General features: G+C 48.4%; 1 protein-coding gene across 2 annotated transcripts in view; it reads left to right on the top strand.

The window, feature by feature from the left end:
- Nucleotides 1-12,978, top strand: part of TRAM2 (translocation associated membrane protein 2) — a 71,216-nt gene that overhangs the window by 25,983 nt on the left and 32,255 nt on the right. The gene's annotated exons all lie outside the window — the stretch shown is intronic.

Genomic DNA, 12,978 nt, shown 5'->3' on the forward strand with positions numbered 1-12,978 from the left:
GAAGTGGGTCTTAGAATTTTTTTCATCTCCAGTGGCATCGTGCCTTGCCCAGGGCATGGACTCAGTAAATATTCTGTGATTGATGGGTTGATTTTATATTTTTAAAAGTTTTTAAAATTCTTTAGTTTTTAATTCTTCAGTTCTAACCAAAGGTATGTTTCTGGGGTGTGAAAGTGTCTTACCAGCCTGCTTTGCGTGCACATGTGTGCGCGCATACACACACACTTCTAATGCTTTCCTGGACACATCCGTTAGAAACCCCGGGGGGACCATTGGCAGATCCAGGAGAAGGCCCCAGGAGCCCCCTCTGCGGCAGTAGTGACAGGCACTGCAGGTCTCTGAACGTGGACCCTGGCCCTCGGCCAGATGCTTATGGGCGTGTCTGGGGGCTCTGATTCCGAACCCCATCAGCCCGGCTAGAGATGGTGAAGGCTGATGGAGGGGTGGGAAGCCGCAGGCCTCCTGTGGCCAGCACCCTCACGATCCCCCCGGAACCCGCAGAACAGCCATCCTCCCGTGAGTCCATCCAGGTGGCCCTGCCTCTCCCTCTCGGGACATGACTGAAGGTGAAGCGATGGCCTCGGAGAGGGGCAGTGCGGTGCTGGGTCCGAGGAAGCGATTGACGAGACAGAGATGGTGCCCAGCCCTGTAGTGCGGGATGGGGAGGGGGTGTTGGTTTTGGTTTTGCCTCTCCCACCACGTCCTCCACAGCCCTCTTTAACTTCCTGTTTCCCCCTCTGAATTACATCAACTCAGGGCGAACTGATGGAGCCTCTTCTCTGGATCTAGACAAGTGTCAGAACTTCAGAGGGGGCAGGGATCTTGGGGAGTGGGGCCTGAGCGGGGAGCTGCCCAGGGCCGGTGCTCCCCTCGGCCATCCCTCTCCTGTGGTTCTGGAGCTCATTCCCTGAAGAGAGCCCCCTTGAATAGATGTATTCCTTGCAGCTCTCCCGTTTTCTGCATATCCAGTCCCTTTTCCTCCAGCGGTCTCTCTCGTCACCACACGGAGGTTCGAGCTCTTGCATCCCTCCCTGACCTCCCGACTGCTGGAACAAGTGGTGCAGGCTCATTTCCCCTTCTCTCTCCCCTTCACGCTCACCCCGTGCACCAGCTTCTGCCCCCTCCTTCTCTGCAACATTTACTCAGCAAGGTCCCTGATGACCTTCCCATCCCCAGATCGGATAGACTCTTCATGTACTCATTCATTCCACAAATATTTATTGGGCTCTCACTGTTCCAGCTGCTCTGGATCCATCAGAAAAAAAAAAAAAAGTTAAGACCCCTGCTGCCTGCAGCAAGCATCTCAGTGCCAGGCTGACTGGTTCTCCCCGGAGCCCGGACTCCTTCCGACGCTCTCCTCCCCTGGCTGACGCTCTCCTCCCCTGGCTGTTGGACCCCTTCTGCTTCCTTCTGCCTCTGTGACTGGTCCTTCTCAGCCCACTCCCTCCCTCCCCCTCCCCCTCCCAGCCCTGGACCACAGCTGTTTTCCCTCTCAGTTGATGATCCCACCACCCGCAAGGTTTGGAACAGCCATCCTAACACCAAGCACGTCTCATTGAAGCTCTAGGTTTCTACGTCCATTTCCTGAACAAGACCAGAGCACTGCTCTTGGCTACTCCCCACCTGAATTTACTGTGCCGTCGAGCCCTCTGAGAACGACCCCACGCTGCCTGTGTCTGTGGCCGTCCCCTTCATGCAGGCCTGTGTTACCCTTCCTTCCTACTGGCTTCCTGCCCCCCACGCTTCCCCAGCCCGTCCTCTGCGCCCTGAGCAGCACGAGCTCTCTGCAGTGGAGACCTCATCGTGTTATGCCTTGCTTAAAGCCTCCTGCAAGTCGGATGAAGTCCAGTTTTTATACCTGCCATAAAGGGCCCTTCACAGGACCTGGTTCTTGCCAGCCTTCCCGCCTCATCGCCTTCCTCACACAGACCATCTCCTGGGAGTCCTGTTTCTTCTGCTTCTCTGCCTGCGTGCACGCAGCCCCTTCCTGCCTTCTTTCAGCCTGCCCATCCCTTCAGGATGCAGATTGGGCAGAACCTCCTGGCTGAAGTTCTCCACGGCAGGTGGGGCCCCCCTCTGGTCTCCCGCGCTGCTGTACGTACCCCCTAATAATGACGATGTTGTTGTGATGCAGATGAGCTTTTCCATACTGATTTGTCTGGCTGGGCTCCAAACTTGGGTGGTGCCTTTCCTGCCTGGGACGGTGTTTGGGGTGAGGGCATTCCTGTGTCTGGGAGTTGAAGGGGCAAAGCTTAGAAAGCTGAGGTGGGGTAGCTGTGGAGTCCTGGCATCCAGGCAGGGGTCCTGATTCCTCTGTAGGCACCAGGGAGTCACGGAGGACTCTGGAGCGGGGCCTGTGGTATTTTAGGAAGGCAGATCTGTAGTCTTCCTCAGTCAGGGAGATGGCGAAACAGCACTCAGGGTGGTTCCCCTCTGCAGGCCACGGCCTTGGTTCCTACCTTAGGGTGAGGGTACAGAGGGGGACAGAGTAGTGGCTGAAGAGCTGTCCCCCCTCCCAGGCCTCGGCAGGGAGGGGTCCCCCGCCCCCTTGTGTGTGCCTGTGTGTCTGCGTCCTCCCCTTCTCTGCCTCTTGTGGTGTGGTTGTCTTGCAAGGAGATCATCTGTGCTTCTCGGCCAAAGCTTAAGGTCCCTGGTATCCCTGGCGGTTCCTGTTCCTTCTTGTGTCCCCCTGAAATAGAGTGGGGCACACCTGGCCCCTGGCTCTTGCTCCAAGGCCTGGCTTCACCAGCAGGTGGGGAACGGGGCGTTGCACACCGAGTGTCGGATGAGGGTGCCTGCGGCCTCCCGTCAACCTCCGAGAACCCTCTGTGAGTTCAGACTCTGTCCGGCCTCTCCCTCTGAGGTGTGGTTTTCTTCCTGGGCTGCCTTCACCTGTGTGAGGTCACAGGCAGCCTCCTGGGGTGCTGAGAGGCTGTGATGGAGGCTGGCCTCCGGGGCAGAGAAGAAACACCACACATTTTTAGATGTCATTTAAAATACCACTTTCAGTTAGTAAAATGAGATTTTGTACTAACATATATAGCTTTATCTGAGTGTGGGTATGTGTGTGAGTGTGAGAGAGAGAAAGTGTCTTAGAATACAGCATGTAACCTAGATATCAGCGTTTGTCTGGGCTTTATTCAGTTGAGGGGTATGGAGGGACTCTTGCGGCAAAATGTGGGTAGTGTTTACCTCAAGCAATGCCTTTGGGGTTCGATATGTATTTTCTGTTTATCTGTAGCACATTTTTCTGGGAACTCTTGCCTTTTATGTTGTTATTTTCCTTCTCCACTTTGAAGACGATTTGGAACATCCCCTTGTGAATATTATTTGCTGACAAACAGGGATATTTGAGTGCTGGGTGTTTTTTATTCACCTTGATGGCCTTGATTTAATTCACCTGAATCAAATCATCATCCATTAAGTTCTCTCAGGTGCCCTCCTGCAGGTGGTCCTTGACAGGTCTTTGTAGACTCAGGCAAAATAGGCTGGATGCCTGCCAAGGGCGGGGTTATAAGGCATGTCCCGTGAGAGCGGGAAAGAGGCAGTTCAGAACTAGGATGCGCAGAGCAGAGCTCCCGGCCTGGCCTCAGTTTCCTGCGAGGGCGGAAGGTAAGGCTGGTATTAGGTGGCACCACAGAGGCCATTGCTGGGACCTGTCACCTAATTCCTCACCCCTCAGTGGGGTAGGGGTGTGCAGAAACCGGGACAGCAGAGATCACACATCCTCAATGCCAGAGGAATGGCGTACTGTAAAAACTCCCTTATTTGCCCTAGTTTGCTCAGTTTGAGCGTGGGCAGAGGTGGACAGCCTGGGCCAGGGCCTCCCTTCATGGGCCCAACACGAACCCGAGAGGAATCTGAGGGTTCCCGTGGGAATCAGCCTCTGCCCCGCCGTTGGGCCTGGTTGGTGGCCCCTGGAGACGCTTCTTTGCTGTCTCAAGTTCATTTTTCTAGCAAGCTCTACTCCCCATGCCTGGCTCTTCAGTCAGAACGTGGGGATGGACATGCTGATGTTTTGAGTAGGAAACTTTCCAGATGGTGGAGAATAATTAAACATGGTGGCGGTCGATCACTGTCTGCCTGCTCTTTTCTTCCTTAATTGTAAATAAGCAAATGAAGGCAAATCCACCTGGGCCCCCGCCTGGTCCAGCTACCTGGCTCTTCAGAGCTCCTGAATAATCCTTTCGTGTCCCCCATGCCTGGCAGCCTCTCTCGACAGTTGCCAGTGATCAGTGCCTGGCCATTGCAGACACATCTGTGCTGGTTAGAATTGCCCCCCTCCTTGTGCTGATGGAGCTAAAGCTTCTTTGGAAACTGAACCTCAGACAACCTGTGATGTATTGGTGCCATGGTTCCTTTTCTGCAATCAAATCTAAAATGTTACTGAGTCGGAACCCTCCGAAAATCACTCGGAGCCTAAAATTCTACACTCCAAAACTCTTTCTTTTTTCTTTGTTGATTTTTAATTTATTTTAAAGATCATATTGCATCTGAACAGGCGGCTTTTGCCCAAAAGGTAAAGATATTTTGTCCTGACCCATGTGGGTGTTTTAGGAATATCCACAAAGAATCTGAACTCTGCTATGCGGTGCAAGAGAAGCACATTTTAAGAACATGGACATTCTAAAAAGTTATTTTGTGTGAACACTTCCTTATTTTGTTGTTATTTAAAAAATTTTAATGACCAAGCGCTTCTTTATTTTTATTTAGTTTTTAGCTTCTGTGAGGAATGGTTTATGAGTATGCTGACCCACCCAAACAAGGGGAAAGCTCCTGGGGTTGGGGGTGAAATATATAATCAAGTAAGAGTATTTGAAATATTGACCCAGGGCTCTTTTTTGAGGGAGCAGATGAGAGTGTATATATATTAAGGCCTCCAGAGAAGAAGTATATTTATTACATGGAATGTAGGTATTTTATCTAAGACTATCGGTAAGGCACATAGTAGGTCAAGTTCAATAGGAGTCGGTGCTTTCACTGCCGAGGGCCCGGGTTCAATCCCTGGTGGGGAACTAAGATCCCACGGCGAGGCCAAAAAAAAAAAAAAAATTAAAAGCTCAACTTCAAAGATTTTTAAAACTCTATAAGTGACCCTTTCTAAATTCCTCTCGATCCCAAAATAAAGTTTAGACCTTGGAACCGATGAATGTCCTAAAGCTAGCACTATCATTATATTGCGGCTGCTCCAATGATGGGTTTTTCTCATAAATATACAGTGTCGTTTTTTAATCCGATACAAAGCTGCAGTCGTGACTGTTAATAGGGAGTCTTCTCAGCGTGGTGAACACAGGCTTGTAGAGAATCTGTTTTGTGTGTTTGGGTAGCTTTGCCTAGTTCTTACATTAAGGCAGTTTTTCAAGTGAGAAAACTGAATCTCCAAACGTTGCTAAAAGCCACCCAGAAGGTCCTGTCAGCATCCTGCCCCTGGCTGCAGGCACTCGGCCCTCCCCGCCAGCCCCTGGTCATCCAGACGGAAAATTTCAGAAAGCAAGCATGAAAAGCATCTTTGTCTCAGCTGTATCTGCCTTTTATTGAGTGACAGTGGGGCTGCAAACCTCACCCCTCAAGTACTGGCCCTAAAAAGGTGTGTGCAGGTGACCAGCCCAACTCATAAAGCCAACACTTCAGGAGAGAAGGGCTAAAAGACTCTTTTATTAAAAAGAAAAAAGAAAAAACAAACCAAAAAAACCCTTCCTCATCAATTGGGCATGACTTTTATTTATTTATTTCTAATTTTTTTTCTTTTTCTTTTTTTGCAGTGTTTTTAAATTGAAGTATAGTTGATGTACAATATTATATGTTACAGGTGTACAGTATAGTGAGTCACAATTTTTAAAGGTTATACTCCATTTATAGTTATTATAAAATATTGGCTATATTCCCCATGTTGTACAATATATCCTTGTAGCTTATTTTATACATAATAGTTTGTACCCCTTAATCCCCTGCTCCTGTGTTGCCCCTCCCCCCTTCCTTCTCCCTGCTGGTAACCACTAGTTTGTTCTCTATACCTGTGAGAGGCATGACTTTTAAATGTTTTCCTGTCTGACTGAAATTTTTCTATCCACTGCCTGGGCAGAAAGATGCAAAATCAATTTTGGGAAATTCTGAGTGGGGGTCGTTTGGCTTCCTGAGAGCAGGCTGGGCCGGGAGAGGGGGACAGGTCACTTGGCTCTACTTGTGCTCCTGAGGACCAGGGCATGAGCATCTCTCGGTCAGAGGGGTTCCGGGTCGGCCACGTGGACTGTGTTTCAGCCCCGGGGTGAGAGAGGCATTGTTCATGGTGCAGAGCAGTTTGGAGCAGGGCTGCCTGTGAACAGGGGGCCTCCTCCCCTCTCCTGCCCTTGGTGGCTAATCTTGCAGCGCAGCCCCTTCCAAGGACCAGTGCGTGAATGTGGCCAAGAAATAAACAATAAACCAAACCAAAGGTCAAATACTGCTTACCAGGAAAACCATGAGACTGCCTTCATGACATCTCTCCTCTCTTATCTTTGGTGCCCAGATATCAGCTTGCAGTGTAAAAGAGCAGATTGGGGTATTGGGAAGCCCAGGTGTGCCCGGTATCTGGGGCTTGCGGGCTGGCAGGTTGACTTGAGAGGCCTTGTTTTCTCGCTGTTGGATACAGATGACACCTGGGCCTCATCTTCACAACCTTCAGAATCAGGAATATATTTTAAACTTGTGGGAAGACCTCTCAGCAGGCTGTCAGCGTGAGGCTGTGTTTTTGGCATTGACAGGAAGTGGAACCAGGAAATGATAGCCTTTTGGAGCTGAAGGTGGAGAGGACCTTTAAGGACGTCCGTTCTGACCACCTGATCCTTTCTGTGCTTATCTATAAAATGGGAATGTTATGAGTGTCTGCCTCATAGGGTGGTTGTGAGAACTACATGAAGTAATTTCTGTAAAGCACCTAGAAACGTGCGTGGCACTGAGTAAACCCTTGATAACATTCACAGCCATTATTTTTGTTGTTCATGGATGAGAAGACTGGGGTCCAGAGAGGTAAAATGCCTTGCCTGAGGTCTCCCAGCTGCCGCCCCAGCAGAACTGGGACTGGAGTCCAAGTCCACTGTGCTCTTCTGGCGGCAGCTGTTTACTGGCATCCTTGGTCTAGTTGCAACTGAGAGCTCAGATTCATGTGCCCCTAATAGAACACGGCATGTGGAACGGTTTTGGTTTTGTTATGGCTACACAAGCATGCTCAGTGTCACTGCCTTTGTGCTTGATGCCCTGTTTGAGTTAAAAGTTCAATGAGGCTTCCTCTGTGTGTGTTTGTGTGTGTGCGCGCGTGCGTGCGTGCGTGCGTGCGTGTGTGGTGGCCCCTGCTACGTAATTTAGTGCTCTCCTTTGCATTAGTGTGTTAGCATGTTTCCACTTTTAACCTTTCACCCACTGATCCAGGCATTTAAAATGCTATTAAACTCAATAATGTTTCCTATCAATAGCCTTAGAGGTATGGGCAATAATTGGAATGACATTTTTAATAGGCTCCTGTTTCTCAGCCCTCTGTGTTACACAAACCCAGCCAGTGCTGGCAGAGGGGGGCTTGTTGGCCATTTCGTCCCTGGTCTGAGGTTGGGAGAAGTTGGGAGTGAAGTTTCGGGGTGCCAGAGGACCTTTTAAAGCACAGAGAATGGTTTTTGTGCTGGAAAAGTAGAGTTGCTTTTTTAGGGCAGTCTTTTTTAAATGATATTTTTTTTCCAGAGAACTGAATTTTATTTATTTATTTATTTATTTATTTATTTATTTATTTATTTATTTGGCTGTGTTGGGTCTTCGTTTCTGTGCGAGGGCTTTCTCTAGTTGCGGCAAGCGGGGGCCACTCTTCATCGCGGTGCGCGGGCCTCTCACTGTCGCGGCCTCTCTTGTTGCGGAGCACAGGCTCCAGACGCGCAGGCTCAGTAGTTGTGGCTCACGGGCCTAGTTGCTCCGCGGCATGTGGGATCTTCCCAGACCAGGGCTCAAACCCGTGTCCCCTGCATTAGCAGGCAGATTCTCAACCACTGCGCCACCAGGGAAAGCCCTAGGGCAGTCTTTTTTGTTTTCTTAATTAATGGGCGAGGTGAATCCAGGAGCTGATCCCTCCTTCCTCCTTCTGATGGCTTCGAGAAAGCTTAGGGCCAAATTTCTGGGGACCTTTAGCCAACGAGTTGGACTTTCTGGAATGAGGTTTTGTGGATCAGCCTCATTCCGGCTCCTTCTTTTTGCCTTCAATATATATTTTTGTTTGTTCTCTCCTGCTTCTGTTTTATGTCACCGTTCTCTTTTATGTGCCATATTGTGTGTCTCCTAAATTTGTTTTTGGAACACAGTTTTAAAAAATCAAATTGAATGTTGTCTTTTCTGTTTGTAAAGTTGTGAGGTCCTGCTGGGGAGAGGACCTCTCTGTGCCCCAGGTTTAGCCTCTTCATCGATGAAACAGGGAAATGGACATTATCTTGCTGAGACGTGTAACGTGGGCGTGAGCACAGCTGCCTGAAAGAAGGTTGCACGGTTCGGAATGGTTTCTCCTGCTATGACGAGGGGCGCAGGGATGGAAAAATACTGGAACCTCAAGTTTTTTGCTTTAATCAGAGTCCCAGGTCCTATTCTCTTAGAATCATGTTCAGAGAGCATTTGTTAAGCATTCGTCTGCGGTTACTAAATATTATAGCTGCTTGCCGTATTCGCTTATCAAATAGGCATTTATGAGAGACCTACAACGTGCCCAGCACTGGGACGGACCCCAGGGAGAGAGAGGGGACATGCACAGGGGAATGAATGAGGGCAGAGGACAAGCTGAGGGTCAGGTGACAGTGCAATACCGGCTCCCCTGCTTAATCATGTCTGCATTTAGCAAGTGCTTGCCGAGCACGGGCTGTTTCTGGGCACTGTTGCAGGCAGTGGGTTGAAGATAATCAAGATGAGTGAGATCCCCACTTTCTTAGAACTTACATTCCAGTGAAGGGAGAGTTTAAAAACGAGGAAAGACAAACCCCATAAAGCTGTCTGCTTACCAAGGGTGAATTTTATGGTGTGTAAATTACACCTCAATAAAGGTTAAAAAAGAAAAGAACCTCAGCCCTCGTTGGCCTTTGGGTTTGCCGCAGGACAGCTGACCCTCACTCTCCGCGCCTCTTGTGTGTGCAGTGGGGCTGCTCGCTGACATGTATATGTGACCTCAGAACCTGATCTCCGGGTTTTGCGGTATCTGTGGACGTGCACAGGGCGGTGAGACGTGTGGCTCACCCAACGAGATGTCCCCAGATGAAGGGGAACCCGGCGACACTCTGCCCTCCGGGTCCAGCTCCTGCTGTGAGCACGTGGGCTTTTTGCCATCTGCTTAGTGCCACGTTCTTGCATCTTTGTGCCTTTTGTCGGTGACCTGGCTGCTTAAAATGGCCCTCACGCGTGGTGCTGGGCCGCCGCCTCGGGATCCGGAGCATGGCGAGGCCGTGAGGGGCCTGGCGGAGAACATAAGAGTGTTAGAAGGGCTTCCTTCAGGTGCGAGCCACAGGTTCAGTGTTCACGCTTCAACAGCCTGTGTTCCATACGGCGTCTTTCAACAGGAACACACGTAAACCAAGGTTCCATGTTGATTGGTTGATGGAAAAGGACCAGAGGCCTTTAGGAACCTAACCCCTCGGAGCAGTGGTCCTTTGTGGCTGGGATCACGGTAACTTCCCAAACAGAACGACTGGGAGTAACCAGAATGGACTGGATATGCAGGGCCAGGCCAAGGGCATCTGCCCAGCCTATATGCCAAACGGCTGTCCTCCTTAAAAAAAGGGGGGATTATTCTTCCAGCAGTTACAGGCTGATGCTCTGTTGTGTTAACTCCTGTGTCAATAGCTGTTTCCCTTAATTCAGGGTACAACTTCTTGTGTAGGACAGCATTACTTCACATACCATTTTTGTGTATATATCTGACTTGGGGCTAATTGAGACAACAACACAGCTTTTTTTTTTTTTTTTTTAATAAATTTATTTATTTATTTTTGGCTGCGTTGGGTCTTTGTTGCTGCGCATGGGCTTTTCTCTAGTTGTGGCGAGGGGGGGCTTCATTGTGGTGCACGGTGTGATGCAGTGGCTTCTCTTGTTGCAGAGCGTGGGCTCTAGGCGTGTGGGCTTCAGTAGTTGTGGCTCGAAGGCTCTAGAGCGCAGGCTCAGTAGTTGTGGTGCACGGGCTTAGTTGCTCCATGGCATGTGAGATCTTCCCGGACCAGGGCTTGAACCCGTGTCCCCTGCATTGGCAGGCGGATTCTCAACCACTGCGCCACCAGGGAAGCGCACAGCTTTTTTTTTAATTGAAGTGTAGTTGATTTACAATGTTGTGTTTCAGGTGTACAGCAAAGTGATTCAGTTATACATATATATATCTATATATATATTCTTTTTCAAATTCTTTTCCATTATAGGTTATTCCAAGATATTGAATATATTCCCTGTGCTGTACAGTAGGTCCTTGTTGTTTATCTGTTTTATATATAGTAGTGTGTATCTGCTAATCCCAAACTCCTAATTTATACCCCTCTCCCTGGCTTTCCCCTTTGGTAAACATAAGTTTGTTTTCTGTGTCTAGAAACACAGTTTTTTAATTTGTTTAAAACAGACTTTCTGCCTGTTACATTTTGTGCTTTTAACCAATTAAAGAAGCCAGTGGCATTCTTAGTTTTATCTTGTCTGTGTTTTCCACTAGTATATCCCTGTGATTTTTTTGTGCCCTTTATTAACTGCCGTCTTCTAAAATCTTTTTCAATAAAAAGAAAGGATGCCAAAAAAAAAAAAAAAAGTCCACATATCTGTATACACTTTCACAGTGAGCCCGTTTTATTTGGCCGAGCTTTTCAGTGTTAAACATTAGGGGTAGCCCTGTGGGAAACAGTAATGAAAAGCACTAGTATGTATAGGAAGTTTTTATTATATAACCACTTATCTCTACGTTGACATCAGTAAACAAAAGGTTGACCTACATGTTTTCTGTGTCACTATACTTTGAATACTTTCATGTACTCTGAATATTTTTGTGCCTTGGTCTTTATGTTCCTGTAACAACCATTTGATTAACAGAGCTAAGAAAGTGATTTAAATAGTATTTAATAAGTTGTAGCTCTTATACTAAATAAGTCAGAAGGAGAAAGACAAATACCATATAATATTGCTTATATGTGGAATCTACAATATACAAGTGAACTTATTTACAAAACAGAAATAGACTCACAGACATAGAGAACAAATTTATGGTTACCAAAGGGGATATATTAGGAGTTTGGGATTAGCTGATACAAACTACTTTGTATAAAATAGATAAACAACAAGGTCCTACTGTAGAGCACAGGTAACTATATTCAATATCCTGTAATAAACTATAATGGAAAAGAATTTGAAAAAGTATATATGTGTATGTATATGTTTATATATGTGTATATGTATATATATATCGCTGAATCACTTTGCTGTACACCAGAAACTAATACAACATTGTAAATCAACTATAGTTCAATTAAAAAAAAATTAGAAAAGAAAGTTGTAGCTCTTGTCAAGTGGCATAAACACAATCCAAGTTATAATGTCAGAGTAAAATGAAATAAATTCCAAGTGTAGAAATGCATGGGAAAAGCTCTCAGAGAACTGACCCCATACATGTGGAGAGAGAGAGGAAAACCAAGACCGTAGAGTGAATATTCAGTTTTTAACTTTACGTATTTCTGAATTGTTTCACTTTTTGAAAAGTATGTTTCTCTTGAAGTTAAAATAAAAATTGACCTAAAACATAAGTTGAGTAAATGAAATGAATTCTCTGGAGGACGCAGACAGTGACTGGCCAGAGAGGCCTGCTTTGCGAGGCTGGTGAGGGTGGGGCTCCCATGAGGGGCTCCCGGGCTGGGCTCCGTGTGGGCGGCTCCCTGATGCCCCCGTGGCGCAGGGTTAATTGGCCGGGGCAGCCCAGGCATCGAGATTGTAGAAGCTCCCCCAGGGGTTCGAATGTGCTCTACGCATGGGATTCTGATGTCTCTTAGGAATGGACTCTGGCCAACTTCAGGAGGCCGTCTGGGGGTTCATACAGGTGATGGGGTCTGGGGAACCCCAGCAGAAAGGTCTGGAAGGTACTCAGGGCTAACCAGCTCTTCCTCCATCCCCGCTCAAGATTCAGAGCCCAGGAGAGGGGGTCTGATGGGCTGGGGAGAGGGTCTGCTCCCTGTATCCTCCTGGGAGGACCGTGGTCACCACAGTGACACCCTCACAACACACAGCTGGGGAGGGGTGTCTCCTCTGGAAGTCCTGGTATGTTGGGAAGGGGCAAAGGGGTACTGGTCAGCCAGAACCCCACAGAGGTCCACTTCGGCCCACCAGCTGAAAAGACAAGTGTGTTTCCTGAATAAAACTGAAGGAGAGATTGTACCTTGAGTATGGTACAGCATTTGGTGGAGGGGCCGGAAGGCATCATTCAACCATTTCCCTGCTGCTTCTGCCACAGTCCAGTGTGTTTCCTCCACACCCACGGTGCACCCTTCACATCTTTTTGTTTAGAGGAGAACCAGTAACGCTACTGATGAGGTGTCCCCAGGGGCCTCCCAGAAAAGGCCTGGGGTCTGGCCGCCCCTCACCTGGCCTCCGCACCTGCTCCAGAACTTCTCAGCCCCAGCTGCACGTCAGAAACATCTGGGGAGCTTTAAACAATGCTAACAGCTGGGCCATCGCCACCCAGACCAGCTGGAGTACCACAAATATCCTGCCTTTTAGAGACATGGGAAGTGAGGCGCCAGGTGTAAGATCACGGCTCATGGTTGCGAGGTGGGCAAATGCAGAGGCAGCGTCTGAACCTAGGCAATCGGTTCTTGAGTCCAAGCTTCGAATCCTGCATCTTGTAGTGTCTCCCCTGCAGGCTGAATTGAAAGAGGACTGAGCTGGCCATTAATAACCAAGTGACGACCACAGTTCTTTCACAGCACAACCAAGATTTTAAAGGCAGCTTTCGAAATAAACGGACCAACA

The sequence above is a fragment of the Balaenoptera physalus genome, assembly GCF_965194825.1.
Source record: "Balaenoptera physalus genome assembly, chromosome: 11".
Classification (NCBI taxonomy): domain Eukaryota; kingdom Metazoa; phylum Chordata; class Mammalia; order Artiodactyla; family Balaenopteridae; genus Balaenoptera; species Balaenoptera physalus.